Source organism: Lontra canadensis, unplaced genomic scaffold (assembly GCF_010015895.1).
Source record: "Lontra canadensis isolate GAN:19392208 unplaced genomic scaffold, GSC_riverotter_1.0 scaffold68, whole genome shotgun sequence".
In the NCBI taxonomy this organism is placed as follows: domain Eukaryota; kingdom Metazoa; phylum Chordata; class Mammalia; order Carnivora; family Mustelidae; genus Lontra; species Lontra canadensis.
The window spans coordinates 7,842,457-7,860,675 of NW_022631062.1; the positions used below are offsets into that span (position 1 = coordinate 7,842,457).

General features: G+C 38.5%; 1 long non-coding RNA gene across 1 annotated transcript; it reads right to left on the reverse strand.

The window, feature by feature from the left end:
* Positions 1-7,083: 7,083 nt before the first annotated feature.
* On the reverse strand, positions 7,084-16,494 carry LOC116880763. Its single transcript, XR_004385274.1, has 3 exons — positions 16,451-16,494; positions 7,256-7,331; positions 7,084-7,173 (listed from the first exon to the last, which is right to left on the reverse strand). It is a non-coding gene; the product is annotated as an uncharacterized LOC116880763 (long non-coding RNA).
* Positions 16,495-18,219: the final 1,725 nt, after the last annotated feature.

Consider the following 18,219-nt stretch of genomic DNA (forward strand, 5'->3'; position numbering starts at 1 on the left):
GATTCTCCTATGCTGACCCTCTTCTGCAATGCATCCCACATTTCGCTGGAAACAAGATCTCTCCTTTCTTCCACATTTACTTATCTTTTTATTATTTGTAGGGACTCATGGATTCCTGATGATTTTTAATTCTTTCCTGTACCAAGATATCTTTTTATGTAGTGATAAGCAATGATGTGTGTATTTTGGGTGTTTATTCTGTGGTTGTATGACACCATGCCATATATGTGATTTAAAAAAAAAAAAAAAATATATATATATATATATATATATATCCTGAAAACCACTTCGTATCAAATCATCATGAATATCCTCATTTTTCGCAGCTGCATACTGCATAGTACCCCACTTGTGTTCACCATAACTAGTTCAACCACCTGCCTCCATGTTTGCATTTACAGACCTTCTGGAATTTACCATGATGAGTAGTACCGTGCACACAAACTCAAGCATTTCATTCTGTATTGGTGGAGGTGTAACCCTCAAAAGGGTAAATTTCTAGAAAGGGGATGTTTGAGATGCGTGACAAAAGCATATATTGTCCCATTAACATTTTGTCACCTCCCCCTGGGAGCTGTATGTTTGCTGTCCCATGGGCCATGTTTCCCACCAGCCTGGCCAACAGATCAAATTATCACAGTGTTATTATTCACCAGTGAACGAGGAAAGGTATCCACAACCTACATTAGTCTGCATTTCTCCTTGAGAGTAAAGTTCAACATCTTCTCACAAAAGGGTCATTCAAAGACAAAGTCTTTTCTGAGTAAGTTGTCAGTGTGTAGCTTTGCCTAATTTTTGAAAAATCTGTGCCTTTTCTCATTGTTATAAGCCTTTGGGTATTAGGGATAGTAGCCTCTAATATATTGTAAACATTTTCTCCTTATTTGTCTTCGTTTTTAATTTTAGTTATGAGATTTTATACCATGTGGAATGTTTGTTAATGTGGCCAAATGGACCCATCTTTTCTTTTATAAATTTTGGTTTTATTACATCCAGGTGTGACTCTTAGAAATCCATTTCCCTGCACCGAGGCCATAGCAGAATCTTTCCAGTTTTTATCTGACAACTTTCTAGTTCTGGTTCTTTTACTTTTTCTCTGGTCCATCGCAGGTTCATTCCTGAGTATGGTGGGAGGGGTGGGTCTAACTTTATTGTCTCTTAAATGGCTGCATACCTCTGTCATCATGCCCTTTAGGAAAACATCCATTGTTCCTCGGGGCTTCTGGGTGACTCCGTTGGTTAAGTGAGTGACTCTTGGATTCTGCTTGGGTCATGATCTTGGGGTCGTGGGACCGAGCCCCTCAACAGGCTCTGCTCTGGGCATGGATCTTGCTCTGGATTCTCTCTCTCCTTCTCCCTTTGCTGTTCCCTCACTGTGGGCATGCATATGTTCTCTCTCTCTCAAAAAAAAAAAAAATCTGTTGGGGCACCTGGTTGGCTCAGTGGGTTAAAGCCTCTGCCTTTGTCTCAGGTCATGGTCTCAGGTCTGGGATCTGCTCGGTGGGGAGCCTGCTTCCCCCTCTCTCTCTCTGCCTGCCTCTCTGACTACTTGTGATCTCCATCAAATAAATAAATAAAATCTTTAAAAAAAATCTGTTAACCCTTAATGCTTTGAGATCTAACTTTATCCTACACTAGAATTTTGTCTCCTCGGGTCTATTTTTCTTCTTTCTATTCTCTATTTCATTACTTTTTTTTTTAAATTTTCTTGGCCCAGTTCAACATAATCTTTGTTATCAAGACTTTGCTATTTATTTTGTGTATATTTGCTATATAGTTAAAACATGTACAGGGACTAAACTCTCTCTTAGACATGCCTTCTCAGTATAAAACATGCTTTTTTTGATGAAAACAGTCATAATGGGTGGGACCTCTTTGATCCCATCTGCTGTTAATCTTGGGTGATTTTCTTTTACAATATTTCAGATACCAGGCTATCCAAACAGTCTTCAATCCACCAGTCCTCTCTCGAGTGCATTTTTTTCTTTTTGCACACCAATAGGAACACTATAGACACACATCTCCTCCATTTATATTGCAAAAAATTGAACAGGGCTATCTTGACTTTTCGTTACTGAAGACACAAGCTGTTAAACTGTCTCCTCTGTAATTAAACATAATGAACATTCGGGATTTAGATTGGAATGCTTCAATATTGTCTTTTATACACAAACAACGACCCCGATGGACAATTATAAGGCTTCCAGATATTGTATCTCAGTCACAAACAAAGGTAATTTAATGTTTAATTAATCTTGGGAGGAGGGACAAGCTGTCTCACATAATCTCCTATTACCAATTATTGTGTATTGTTGTATCAAGTAATAACCTGATCTGAACTATGATAAAGAAGGGCATTTTTAGCCAAACGTCCTCTCCAAGTAGCCCATATGTCCAGTCCACATACTTTATAAGAATTCTTAAATGTGTAAGAGATTTTTAGGGTATATTTCTCACTACAAAATATAGTCTCTTAAAAGCTCTCATCAGCTTATTACCATAGCTATAATTGATAATGAATTATTAGTAAATCATTTTTAAAATGCCCTTGCAATGAAGATGTTTTAGTTCTTGTTTTTAGTTGTTCCAACCAGAGCCTCATAAAATCTTTCTAGATTTTCTTTTGACAATGATTAGGAATGCATAAAAAGAGTAAAATCCTGACTCATTGAATGTGATGATCAAATCCCCCCAAATATTTTCTTTATATTTTATGGTTTAAAAAAAAACAGACTGTAAAATAAAATCATGTTTCGTCCCACTTCCTAGCCTTCTCAAATTGAAACTGAGTGATGTTCTGAAAATATCACAAGGGGATATAAATCATTAATAAATTGTCAGTGCATATGGAATTGCCACAACATGTCTTCATTTTATAAATACACCTTAATTTGTTTTTTAAAAGGACACTAAGTGCATTTGATCTAGACACATCATTTTAAAATGTAGTTATGACATGTAGTCTAATCAGGAAAAATACATTTATAAAAACAAGTTAATCTTCTTAAGCTCATGTTTCATAAAATTGGAAAATCATTTAGATGGTAGCCTAAGTCAATAAGAATATAAAAGAAAAAAAAAGAATATAAAAGAGACCACATTTTCAATGATGTATCTTCTCAGATAAAATATGAATAAAATTCCTACTTAAACTCTGGCTAACGATGTAGTTAGATCATAAATATCGTTACATCAATAGATCTCAAGATACATCAAATACAAGGTTCCTGTGGTATGAGTCTGATGATAGACAATTTAAGTTTCTATTTTTAGTTGTACCATATTCTGTACCCATTCTGTATCTTTTTCAACTCATTTATCCTTTTCTCTGGCTGGCCATACAGAAATTTCTGGGTTGGAATTGAACAATAGGGTTCTGGTTTTGAATCAGCCTCTGATTATTCCCAATTAACGCCTGGTTTTCTGACCTATGAAGTAAGAAGTGGGCTGACCGACATGCAAAATGGCCAATTAGGTTTGTCATGAGCTAGAAACTGCTACATGATAGTTAGTATGAGACCCCACATTTGGGTTTCTGTTTCAAACTACCTCCCCTGCCCAATTTGGCTATTCTACAAATGAATTTTAGATTAAGTTTATCTATGTTAACACAAAACCTGCTTGAGATTTTGACTGGGATCGTGTCAAATCTGGAGATGGATTTGGGTAGAAGTGACATGTTGAAATCTACGTCATTCTCCAACGCATGATTCAAGGATAGTTCTCCATTTATCTCCATCTTCAGATACCCCGAGCACTGGTTTGTCATTTTCAGTGTACGGGTCTTGCTATCCTACGCCAGAGTCATCTCAAAGTAGTTCAAATATTTAATGTTCCGGTTTTCCTTGTTGTTTTCTCATTTTCAGTTTTCAAGTGTCCACTGCTGATACAGAGAAATAGAATTTATTTTTTTAGAGTGATCTTTTATCTTGTAACTCTGCCAAAGACTCTTAATTGTTTCTGGTAGTTATTTTGTATATTCCACTGGGTTTTCTACACAGATGATCATGCCATATTCAAATACAGTTTTAGTCCTCCTTCCACAATCTGGAGTTTTGTTCCCCACCCCGCCCCCCGCATTGAACTGGCGGGGATCTCCAGCACAATGGTGAAAAGAAGTTGAGCAAGCAGACATGTTCATTTAGTTCTGATTTTAGGTGGACGGATGCATTATTAAGAAGACTATTACTTGTAGGATTTATGTAGATGCCTTTTATCAGATGGACAATTTCTTATTTTTGAGCATATCTTTTAAAACTAGGCACACATTGAATGTCAACAAACTGTTTTCTGCAAATATTGAGATAATCAAGGTGTTTTTCTTTTTTTTATTTAATGATTTTTTTTAATTTATTTTCAGCATAACAGTATTCATTGTTTTTGTACCACACCCAGTGCTCCATGCAATCCGTGCCCTCTCTAATACCCACCACCTGGCTCTCCCAACCTCCCAACCCCCACCTCTTCAAACCCTTCAGATTGTTTTTCAGAGTCCATAGTCTCTCATGGTTCACCTCCCCTTCCAATTTCCCTCAAATGCCTTCTCCTAACTCCCCATGTCCTCCATGTTATTTGTTATGCTCCACAAATAAGTGAAACCATATGATAATGGACTCTCTCTGCTTGACTTATTTCACTCAGCATAATCTCTTCCAGTCCCGTCCATGTTGCTACAAAAGTTGGGGATTCATCCTTTCTGATGGAGGCATCATACTCCATAGTGTATATGGACCACATCTTCCTTATCCATTCATCCGTTGAAGGGCATCTTGGTTCTTTCCACAGTTTGGCGACCATGGCCATTGCTGCTATAAACATTGGGGTACAGATGGCCCTTCTTTTCACTACATCTGTATCTTTGGGGTAAATACCCAGTAGTGCAATGGCAGGGTCATAGGGAAGCTCTATTTTTAATTTCTTGAGGAATCTCCACACTGTTGGTGGGAATGCAAGTTGGTGTTTTTCTTTTTTAATCAATTAACAGGACATTGAGTTTGGAAGTTAAAAGAACCTTATATATTTGGAATGGTCCTCCTTGGCCATGATGTTTTACCCTTTTTATGAAGTTTTGATACATGTGGCTAACATGCATTTAGAATGTTTGACTATTATAGTCATCCATAGTTTTGGGGGTTTTGTGCTTTTCCTCAAGTTTTATGTGGCAAAATACCCCTGCACACACCAGCATATACTGTTGCCATGCACTTTTGTTTTATATAAATATATATGTGTAAAATAAATTCCACTAAACATTCCTGTCATTTTTCTTTATACCATCAATTGTATTTTAAAGATATTTAAATTAAAAAAGATCTTGTAAGTTTATGAAGGAGTTTCTGCTTTTCACTTGGCATTAACCCAGAAATCCATCCAATACTATTTTCCTTCTGGTTGAAGGTATTCTTTGGACTTTTTTTTTTTTTTAATGTAGTCTCCACATGGAACCCAACACAGGGCTTGAACTCATGACCCTGAGATCAGTCCTGAGCTGAGAAAGAGTTGGACGCTTAACTGACTGAGCCACCCAGACGTCCCTGGACATGTATGATGATGCAGGTGCACTGGTCATGAATTCTTTGGGGTTTCATAAGTCTGAATGTCTGAAAATGTCTTTTCTTTACCTATATTTGCTTTAATGGTATTTTTGTTGGATATAGAAATCTAGGTGACTTTTTTTTAGTACCTTCAATGTATTTCTTCATCATCTTTCTAAAATTATTATTGACAAGAAATCCAAAGTTATTCTAATCTTTGCCCATTGATGCAAAACATTTTTTTCAGCTAGATGCTTGTTAAGATTTTATCTTTATCACTGGTTTTGAGCCATTGGATTATGATGTACCTTGGTAATTTTTTTTTTAATTCTTGCACTCAGAGTTTGTTGAGATTCTTGGATCTATAGGTTTATAGATATAAGATTATATAGATTTAGAGGTTGGATTTATAGGTTCTTTCTAAGTTATGGGAATTTCTGGACAATATTTATTCAGATTTTTTTGTGGCCTCTTTTTTTCTCCCTTGAAGTATTCTATTCACCCACATAATATTAGGATGATGTATTAATCACCCACATATTAGGATGCTTGATGATGTATCACCATTCACTCATTTTCATTTTTAAATTATTTTTCCCCTATATATTTAATTTTTGGATTGTTTCTGTTGCCATGCTTCAAATACTCTGAAATTTCAATGTAGAATGTTGTGAATTTTACCACTTTGGGGTTGGGTATTTTTTTCCTATAAAAAATTATTGGCTTCCTTAGGGTGCCTGGGTGGCTCATTTGGTTGGGCATCTACCTTTGGCTTGGGTCATGATCTCAAGGTCCTGGGATCGAGTCCCGCATCAGGCTCCCTGCTCAGTGAGAAGTCTGCTTCTCCCTCTCCCTCTGCCGCTCCTTCCCACTTATGCTCTCTCACTCTGTCTCTCTCTCAAATAAATAAATAAAATCTTTTTAAAAATGCATAGGCTTTCTTTTGGGATTTAGTTATTTCGAAGGAGATTTATCTCTTCTAGTCTTGTTTATTACGTTTGGTAGCAAGACCTGTGCTCAGGCTGTGGAGAGTGATTTCCCCGTTACTGTGGTGGAAACGTCCTCAATACATTATGCAATGTCTTAAATACTACGAGATCTGTTTTTCCTTCTGGAGGGTGGTCTCAGACACTGTGTACAGTCCTCTGTGAACACTGAACACTGTTCTAAGTCTTTGAATGATCATATCCCATCAATGCCTAGACAATATGTATGCACTATATTGCTTACCTAAATGCGTTGATTAGTAATTTGCTAATTACTCAAGGAAGGCACTCTGCTGTTCTTTTTGGTTCTCTATGCATCTGTCTGGAAATTCTAACCACCTGTTCTCTGCGCTCTGAGATCCATCACCTCAAACCAGGAGCCTTCCTGGTCCTGCTTGGGTTCCCTTTCTTGCACCACTACCCAGAATCACTCTCTGAGCAACAGCTGTTCAATGAGAGTACTCATATCATTTGCTACCCACCTTTCTGGATTAACTGTCATCCTCTGACTGATACCCAATATCTTGAAAATCCTTATTTTATGTATTGTTTTGTTTTCTTCTGCCACAAAGATGATTTCCCGTTACTTACTCCTTCTTAATCAGAAGGTCGATGTCTTAAGTCAACTTTCTACATCCAAAGGGGTGTAACTTCTTGTTGCGAAAAAAATCGGTAATATTTGGTTTGGCTGTGGGCAACGTTGAAAGCCTTTTTTTACACTAATAATTTTGTTACCTGGCTGCATTCCCAAATTGAAAGATGCATCTGGTATCGTCTTCAGCCCAAGTGAAGCAAGCTCATACTGGCTTTTCTGTAATGGAGAAGCAATGCAGATCAGTGTTGAGAAGTCTAGGTTTTAAGAGCCAGAACCTGCCAGTTTGTATCACGGCTGCAAAATTCACCTGTGTTCCATGGGGAAAGTTACCAAAACCTTCCATGCCTCCATTACCTTATGCATAATGTAAGGATAACAATAGCGCTATCTTATGGGATTGTGGTAAGGACTAAATGAGCTAGTATTTGTAAGACACTTGGAACAGTGTTTGGCACGGAAACACCCTATGTGGTTGTTAAAAGAAAAAGCAAATGGTAACTCCAGAAAGGAATTATAAATGTTGCATTGAAATAATGGGAAAGTACTATCTGTGATTTCAGGAACCATTATGCAGACAAATAGCTCTCTCATTCCAGTTGTAATGGTCTTATCAATAAATTATGCTTAAATCTTTTATAGCACTATATCACATCAGTATTTTTTTAAAATGGGTCATCCTGACAAGATTGAAATTAAATCATTAATCTTATTTTTAATTCAGAATTCTAATGATACTCGCTACTAAATACATAGAGTAATTATTAGCCCTCCAGCTACTAACAAAAGAAAAGGCTTTTTTTTTTCTTTTGTTTTTTAGAGGAAATGGATAAACATGTGCTTAAAAGGGGACGGTTAAATGATGTGATGGAAGAACTAGGATAGCGCCCAGAAACTCAAGGTTGAGTGGATTCAGGAGAGCTTCTTAGGATTCTGTCTTTGAAATTGAATTTACAGCTCATGTTTTTCCCCGGAAGGTTCGACAAAGTGACCAGCGTTCCCAACTGTGATGCGGGGAGAGAGAGGGGTCGCGTTTTGATTTCCCAGTCACTTTTTTTCTTGAACCCCTTTGCATATGAAGGTTTACCCTACCACCTCCTTAACTTTATAATTCTGGTTCAGTGGTTATAATATAACATCGTGTTAATTCAGAATGGTTATGGATTTGGGGGAGACGTTCATTTTAGTGCCTTCTATCAGTAGATCAGAACTGGACGCACGAGTTAGGAAAGCATCGTCCTGCAGTTGGACACATATTTGGACATTTCTTGTTGTTTGCTTTGTGCAAGGTCACTTGACTTGGAACCAGGAAGTCTGGGTTGAATTAAGTTCTAATTCACCAATCTCAAGATCCTGGTCATTAAATGCACATGAACTAAGTCGAGGAGGGGGTGGAAAGGCAGGTGTGCCTTTGGAAGTGTCCCACCATAGCTTTGCTGAAATACATATTCCAGAAATATCTTTCCTATGTGTTCCCTTTATCCTGTATGAATCTCCAGAAAGGAGACTCTTGAAGGATTAGGATGTTCTGAGGAAAGCAGTCGCCATTTTGCAAATCACCCATGTAGCCTGATTTAAGGACTCACCTTGTTGGTGTGAAGAATTTATCTGTGCCTCACCTTCCCTGGCTCCTCCTTCCATCTCTCTAGGGTACAGGCTTGGCGTATGTGTGTACCTCCACCATGAAGACCTCCACCATGAAGACCTCTGCCATGAAGACCTCCACCATGAAGACTTCCACCATGAAGACCTCCACCATGAAGCCTCCACCATGAAGACTTCCACCATGAAGACCTCCACCATGAAGACCTCCAGTATGAAGACCTCCAGCATGAAGACCTCCACCATGAAGACTCAACAAGATGCTGTTGCCACAAGGTAAGAGGGCACCAACAATGACCACAGGTTTCCATCCATCTTCACTCATGCTTGTGAGCTCCAGCCCACCCAGATCTCTTCCCCTTCACATCTCTTGTCACTTGTGGATTTCCAGCCTCAGCACCCGGCACAAGGAGGACAACCTGAGGAAGTGTGCTCTGATCCCTCCACAACTGTGGGAAGTCAAATCCCTGCCACAAATACAAACACATCCTCTAAGGGACTGTCTTTTCATGACAGCACCCAGGTTGTTTTGCAGGAATTCGGGAAAAGATAGGTGCACAGCCAACACATACCTATGTGGGAAGCTACAACAATGAGAATAAACACCTTCCTTACAATGCATTACAACTTGAGCCTTTTGTGAATCAAAGATATCAAATAGAGGTGTTTACTGGAGTACGTATTTTTCTTCCACAATTTGTGCAGAGAAATGACCACCAGTGAGATATCCACTGGGATGCTGGGATGCTGGGATGCTTTAGGTGAATAATTAACATAAGGAGAAACCTTTTCTTTTTTTCCCTTAACGTCCTAAGTCATATTCTTTAGCTATGAAACAATGAAGAATAGGATTTTTCTTCCTACTCTTTTAAAAAGTAGACATTCATAAAACTAATGCACTAATGAATTATGGATTTTTTAAGAGATAGACATTAGTGAGAACAAATCACTTTAAAGACGTCTCTCTTTCTGAATTCCCTAAAAGAAATTAAAAATAAATAGGGGTCCACCAGTCTTTTGATCAGGAAGAAGCCAAGGGTAGAAAGCACCCCATTCCTCTTACTGGAATCCACATTTCCAACACGGAGAGCCACATGGCAGGGATTCAGAAAGGCAAATGCCTTGCTTTGGTGTTGTAGCCCTGACGCTAGCCATGCATCTTTACACCAAATACAGACAAAGGGTTTAATATGCATGACACTTGCCTCACGAACACCATCGCTAGTAGCATGTGTGGAAATGGGATCCCCAAATTGTCAGTGTTTCAGGGAATAACATCCCTGGGGAGGTGGTTCTCTAATTGTAACAGATCTGTGTGAGTCACCCCGGGAACTTGATCCAATGAAGATTCTCTCCTAAGCATGGGTTCGGTCCTGAAATTCGGCATCTCCTACAAGCTCCCAGGCAATGAGAATATTACTGGTCCAAGGGTGATACTTCCCATAACAAGGTCTTTAAAGAGCATGGATTAAAGTCCTCAAAGAATGAAAGAGTCATAAATGCCTCAGATGCATTTCTTTTTCTTTCTTTCTTTCTTTTTTTTTTTTTTTTTTAAGTTAGGGCCATGGTGGCTCAATGGTAGACACTTTTGTATCTTCAAGACATATGTATCTGCTAATGGGAGGTGCCACCACCTTTATGAATGTTTTTTAATTTTTCTCACTGACTTTGTAATAAGGGATTCGTGACAAATGGCCTGGATATTTGTTACTTGTTCCAAATACTGACTTAGGTGTGCATTGCAAGGCTTCCTTTGTAATTGATGGTGAAATGGGTACCTGTATTCTCCAATTAAGGAGACAATTTATCCTACCTAACACATGCAGAATATTCAAGACGAGGTCTTAAAAGGAATGGTCAGAAAACACGTCTGATTTCGAAACACCCTTTAGTTCTATCCTGACACCCCAAAGTGAAACGGAAATTTAGCAATAATCTTGTTAATTCAAAACCCGTACCACACAGGGTCCTGAATTATGTGATAAGCTTATTTTGACACGAAACAAATTAACAGCTGAACCATTAAAGGAAACCAGCAGATTGGCCGTGGGAAAGCAAAGGGGAAGGAAAGTAACGTGTTTACAGAAGACAAGAGACAAAACAAATTCAGAAACAATGCTGACATTTCTAAACAAGATAACAGATGAAGAATTAAAAAGGTCTCAAGTCCAAGCAGCGTCTCTCATCTGTTGATTTAAATTTAAAAACAAAACCCTCAGGAATTCCCCAAATTGTTTCTATAGATGGATGTTCACTGTTTTTTTTTTTCTTTGAAAATATAATAATGCTTATGGGAGCTCTGTGTTCTCTCTCACACTTTGTAAACAGCTGGTAGAACTGAGACAAATAAAAATGATATTTCTTAAAAAAAAAAGTGGGATCAGTCTTCAAATCTGTGAAATGATCGTTGAACTGAGGATGTTATTAATTAATTAATTCTCCTTGATTTTTTTCATGAACAGCCGGAAAAAAGCAAGCCATGTGTGATGTATAAATATGGATATATATATATTTTTCTTTTTTAAGGACAAAGAAAAAAGAAACTCCAGGATGGCATCCATTTGGAGGACGTGGGTGAGTGTAAGATTTGAGAATTGTCTATGTGGTACTAGTTTTCACTTTCCTGGGATGACAACACCCAAACCGGGGACCATATCTTGAGCTGCGTCTTTCAGACAATAATACTGTACTACGTAATGGCCAAGGTCCCTTCTGCTATTGGTTCTACTCAGTAGGTCTGGGATGTGACCTTTTTTTAACAAGTTTCCAGTTTTTAACAAGTTTCCCAGGCCATGGGGCCCTTCTCAACCATAGTTTGAGAACTATTCTTTTAGATCATAATCTTTCCAACTCCTTCCTTCCTATTTCCTATCCTTTTTTGTGTGTATGTGAAGGAATTAATCTCCAGTTGGAAGGCCTCCATTTTCCTTCTCTTGCTTTTGTACAATACAACTTATCAATATATACTTACATGCAGTGCAGGAAAAAAAGGGGAAAAATGACTTTAGTACAAAGAAAAGGTTTGGGAGGTTTGTCACCAGTTAAGAAAAAAGTTCTTGGGGCTCCTGGGTGGCTCAGTCATTAGGCATCTGCCTTCGGCTCAGGTCATGATCCCAGGGTCCTGGGATTGGACACCACATCAGGCTCCCTGCTCAGTGGGAAGCCTGCATCTCCCTCTCTCACTCCCCCTGCTTGTGCTTCCTCTCTCTCTGTCTCTCTCCCTCTGTCAAATAAATAAATAAAATCTTTTCAAAAAAATACTTAAGGTTTGGTTACATGTTTAAGTGGATCAGTGTTGCCTCTTCTACCATTTTTGGTATTAAAATATCTCATGTTTAATAAAGAGATCTGGTGTGACTCAAGACCCCATCAAGGACAATCAATGTCTATACCCCAGAGAATCCTAATCTGGGCTTAAATCCAAGAAATTGCCCACTGTAGCATCACTGGTCAGGACAAGCCCAATGTCATTTATCTAGATGTGGAAATGGCCAATCCTTATCAAGACTGATTTGCTCAAGTTTTAGTTGTTTACAGAAATGGGACATTCCCCAAATGGGGACAAAAAGAGTTCATCAGGGAAAGGAAACTCTACCAGTATCCTTTTGCTCCCATATCCAATCACCATGAAATGACTTTGATTGAAACAACACAAATTATATTGTCTTACATTTCTGGAGGTCAAGATTCTGCTGTGGGTCTCCCTGGGCTAAAATCAAGATGGTGGCAGGATCGAAGAATCCCATGTACTCAAGCACGTACCTTTCCCAGCAGATCCTACTAGGCTATGGCGGGCTTTGGAAAATAATCTGGAGATTTCTTTGTGCTGCATTATCTCACCAGTTCATTTTTTTGCCTGCCTTTCCACCTCATAAATGGTGCTCCATTAAAAACATTAAACAACAAAGCGGTGAAGTTAGAGGCCACTTCCACATGCCTGGGTGGCTCCGTCTGTTAAGCATCGGCCTTGATCCGAGGATCCTGGAATCGAGCCGCACGTCAGACTCCCTGCCCAGCAGGGAGCCTGCTTCTCCCACTCCCTCTGGGGCTCCTCCCTGCTTGGTCTCTATCTCTCAAGTAAATAAATAAAATCTTTTGAAAAAAAAAATTAGAGGCTGCTTCTCACTTTTCACTTTCTTGGACTTTTTCTGGTTTGAATGCTGCTGAGAAACAATACCATAACATTCTCTTCACCCCTATTTTAAATCTTTTTTTTTAAGTTGCACCACAATTATTAGAGGAAATGTAATACAGATCCACAAATAGTGAGCAATTAAAATTTAGCTTATTTGACATTACTGAGCTATAACCGTTGTTAACATGTTCCATATGACCTTCCAGTTAACACTGGGTAAACACACTCTTGGGTACAGATGTGTCCTTAATCACTATGGTGGGCATTGCTATAGAAATGTGCTTTTGACAGTTTTCTTCACTTGAGATATTTTGAGTTTCCTTCTTGTCAGTTCAGAATTGTATCACTATTTGAATCAGTTCAGGGGACGCCCAGATGGCTCAGTCAGTGAAGGGTCTGCCTTTGGCTCAGGTCATGTTGTCAGGGTCCTGGGATCAAGTTCCTCATTGGGCTCCCTGCTCAGTGAGGAAACTGCTTCTCCCTCTCCCTCTGCCTGATCCTCCCCCTGCTGTGTTCTTGCTGTGTCTCAAATAAATAAATAAAATCTTAAAAAAAAAAACAAAACAAAACCAGAATGGGTTCAGATTATCCTGTTCTCTGTGTGTGCAAGTGTATGCCCTCCTTCCGGACTGAGGCATTTTCAACACATTATTTTAACTTTATAAAATATCTTCATATCTGTAAAAAAAAAAAAAAAAACCTACCTCCTGTACATTTCAAAACTTACTTGAAAAATCTACAAACTTTATTTGTCCAAAAGGACTTTAAAGTATTTCTTCAAGTTAAAACTTGGATATCTTGAATGAATTTGCATTAACTGGGTTGCGGTGGAATTTATCATTATGATTTAAGTGTTTCTAGACCAGCATGAGCTTTGTCTCCCTATAGAGTCAGTGCTTTGTATTAAATCACATCTATTTTGTCTTCACATCCTTCCACTGAGCTTAAGAAATCCATCTTTCCTCATATAGGTCGAGGGACTTTCTTATTACTATTGTTCCTCTCTATTTTGATGTGTGTAGCTGTTGTGCAAACGACACTGTAACATTATGTTTCCTGAGTGGTTATGCCTTGAACCTAAAAACCATACTGACTTTCTGTTTTTTTTTTTAATTTTTAAAAGACTTTATTTATTTATTTGACACAGAGAGCACAAGGAGGGGGAGCAACAGAGGGACAGGGAGAAGCAGGCTCCCCTCTGAGCAGGGAACCTGACATGGGACTCCAACCCAGGACTCTAGAATCATGACCTGAGCCGAAGGCAGACGCTTCACTGACTGAGCCATCCAGGTGTCCCTGACTTTCTCTTTTAATGTGGTCAACAATAACATTTTTTTTTTTAAACAGCTACTGTTTTATCTCTGGGCTTCACAATGAACTTATCTAATTTCAGATATTATTTGTTTCAAGTTGACTCTTGTGGTCAGCTATCAGACCATCTTCAGATAACAAGAATTTTGCCTCCTGCTATCAAATGTGTCCCATTATCTTTCTGATGAAAAATTGTAAATGAAGCTGGAGTGAAAATTCTTGTCATCTCCTTGATTGAGGTTAATGGAAAATATCTAGTGTTCACCTTCAGGGTGACTATAGTTTTGAAGTCACTATATATATATATATATATATATATATATATATATAATCATGCTAGGAAATGTCTTTCTCTTGCTATTTTAGTAACTATTTCTATTACGTGAGGATATTGCATCTTATCAGATTCATTAATGTTATCTAATATTTGAAGAAACCCGCCTACTCTTTCTGCTGTATCTGCTAATACCGTGAATTCTATCTTGGGACGTCACCGTGTTACCTGCCTTGTACTCGTGAAAGGATCCTTATTTGGTAATGACATACTGTTCTGTTGTTGTCCTAATTTCTTTCTCTGTTCTTGGAAAATAGTAAATACACAGGAATCCTGTATTTCATCAGAACTTAAAATAGCTCATTACATTTATGGCATAGCCCTTTGGCAATTTTCTCAATGTCTTTTGGAGCCATTGCTCCAAGAATTTCCCCTCTTCTTGAGCCGGTTTTGACCATAAATGTTTTTGTAAAAATAATACTCTGGTTTGTCCTCATTTTCAAATTATATATATTATAATATATAATATACGTATCAAGTTATAGATACATCTTATATATGGCATGTTTTATATACATAAATTATCTGGATTTGAAGAACAACGGGCAGTGTTTTCTTTGTATTCTAGACATAAATACATATCTTTCATGAGTTTTCATTTCTTTCTTTATATTGTTTATAATTTTTCACTCTTGTAAGGTTTTTAAATGCCTTTAAGAGTTCTACACTTGATGTTATATTTTCCTTTTTCCATAGAAAATCCTATTTAGCATGATTTTACAAAAATACACTTTTCTCTAATCCATTCATTTTCACTATTATTTATATTACTTTGTTTCCATTTGTTCTGGTCTGTCTTTAATGTCCTTTAACGAATGCTAAGTTGCCCATCTGCGTTTATTTTTAGTAATGCATCAGTTTCAAGCTATGCTCCTTCCCTTGAGCACAACAGGCCCACCAGGATAAGCTGAAGATAAACTTCTCACATTGTTGACTTTTGATCTGTGGACGCAATTGTAGTATTCAACTTCCCTTCAGCCTTACCTCCTCCTTCTCCACATTTCTGCCAGCAACCTTAACAACTTTCTAATCATCATGGCTTCTACACTTCAGTTCTCCATGACCTGCAAAACAACCCTTTAGGATGCTATCCTCTATCCTTTCTGATCTGACCTGTCATACTGGTTGACCTTGGAGCCCTACAACCTCCACATAATTCCTCCTGCCGAGACTGTAGGCAGCAAATTTGACTCTTTGAATAGACCACGGATTCTCCTGCCTAACCTTCCACACGTTCATTTTTGCTCCCTTTCTGGTCTTTTCCGTTCCCTTCCCTCACGCTCTGTCAACGTCATCATGACTCCTAACACACAGAAGATTCGCAATCTGTTTTTGGTGAATGAGCAAAGCACGGGATTGCGTAACTCAGGCCACCAAGTTTCATGGTTTTCTTCCTCTATTGACAGAATTTCAGATCCACTCATCACTCACATAATGATCCCTCAAGGTACAGATAATGAGTAGATAATGCAAATCTCATGACCATGCCATTGCATAGCCTTTTTGTCTCAGTAATGATTTAACTCCCTCTGCATCAGGGCTAATCTCTGGAGTTTTTGTGAATTTCTTCCTTGTTGTAGCCATAAAATATCAAAACCAGAATGACTTTGAGGCTTCCAGTCCCCAGACTACAAGGAGGCAAATCACAACCCCATAGTGACTGGTCTGCACATATCATGAAAGTGCAGTCAGAGGACTGAGGTTCATTGCCCTGAAACATACCCAATATTCTAACCATTTCCCTATAACTGATCGCCTCTCACTTCCAATTCCCACACCTTCATCGATTCCTGCTACACCCTGGCCCCACTGTATTAGGTAAACCAGAAAAAACCCTGTCAGAGGGAAGAAAAAAAAAAAGTGGCTCTCACACCTTCCAGCCAAAAGAGAAATGATCAAAACATCCTGACAGGCAGTTTTTAAAAATTCAATTTAAGGGAAAAACAATACCCTTACCTCTTGGTGATTAGGGTAAGAAATTGGCACCATTTTGGGGGAAAGCTTTTCAGCAAATTGCTTTGGAAACTCTGTAAGTGTTCATGGTCAACACTGATGATGAGTCAAGGTGCCCATCATAATTGTGAGCATCATGCCCCATCTCCTGGAAACCCCTGATGTCACAAACATGCTGATCCCCAACACTGTGATGTCATCAAGAGCTGGGACTTAAACTCCGTTGACAGATGAGAGATGCATATAAGTTTCAGTCCTGTCCAGCCAGATCCCCACTCACCTGCAAATGACACAACCCCTTATGCATCTTTCTGAATGAGAAACGGGCAGATGTGGATGAAGAGATTTTGAAAGAGATTGGAAGAGGAAGGTGCTCTTTATTTCTAGAAAACAGACTCATCTTGGTAAATTCTCTCCTTCATGAAGTCCCTCTCTACACAAAAAATGTATGCTACATTATTAACTCAAAGGCATCCTTTGTTCATATTCCCATATTCTATATTTCATATTTCCTAACATCCCTTTTCTGTTTCAAGATCCCTTGTGGGGTCCCACAGTACATTCAATCCTCATATTTTCTTGGGTCCCTCTTGGCTGTGATGGTTTTCCCAGACTTTTCTTGTTTTTGATGAACTGGATGGTCCAGAGGGACTTCTTGGGCATTTTGTAGAATGCTTTTCTCTAGTTTAGACCAGGGTCTTGGTTTTTAGAAAAAAGAGGCAAAAGTTCATTTTTGTCCCATCCTAGCAATGGTGTATTCTCTTAACATGACAACTCAACACAGTGGGTGTTGAGCTTGATTGCCTGATGCCGTTGGTACTTGTTGCAATTCTCTACTGGATACTTTTTTTTGTTGTTTACTAATATATTCGATGCATAAAGAAACATGCAAAGAAGGAAATATAAATCACACATCATTATTGCACCATTTCCTATTAGGTATCTATCCTTTTATTTCTATATTTGTACACTTGTATCTATATATAGCTACATTTATATCTATCCAATCCTTTTAACTTCTTTTTTTAATTTATATATTATGCTTCCAACCCATGTCATTGCCCATCTTGGAACACCATCTTTAAAATAGCCACACTGAAATTCAGACACACACACACACACACACTCTTGGGTCTATTTTGCTGGGGAATTCTGCCCCAAACATCCTGTAAGCTTTCCTTACCATAACCCTAGAATGTCTTAATTTCTAGGAAGGAATAAACCATGGACAAGACCCACACAAGAATAGCCTAGAACATTGGCCAACTTTGCCATTTCTTGTTCCAGACGCAGATGGCCAATGTGCAAGGTTTCCAGGTGTGATGAATCACCCATCATGATGGGACTTTTTAAATAAAACCACACATTGTTATGAGCAAGTCAGACAGGCATCATGTGATTGGCGTGCATGGGATAATGCGTGTTTCCACTGCACCCTGTGTGTTCAATTTCAGGGGAAATGTGATCCCATTGGCTGTCACCAGTGCTGTTTAAAATGGATAGTACATGTTTCCCAGAGGGCGGCCGGCATTCTGTGGCCATTGCAATTGTGCTCAAAGGAAGAATTCTCCCTGGGAATATGGCTTAGTAACAGGAAGATGTTCCATTGTTACAATTCCAGAGGCATAAGCAGGTGGATTTGGGCATATGGTATTGAAATTCCTATTTAAAGGACCGTCCAGGTGTTTGCAAGACCATGTTTCACATTTCCATTAATAAACACATGTCCTCTTCATGCTACACGCAGTGTGGCTTTGAAAAATGCCTCCTCG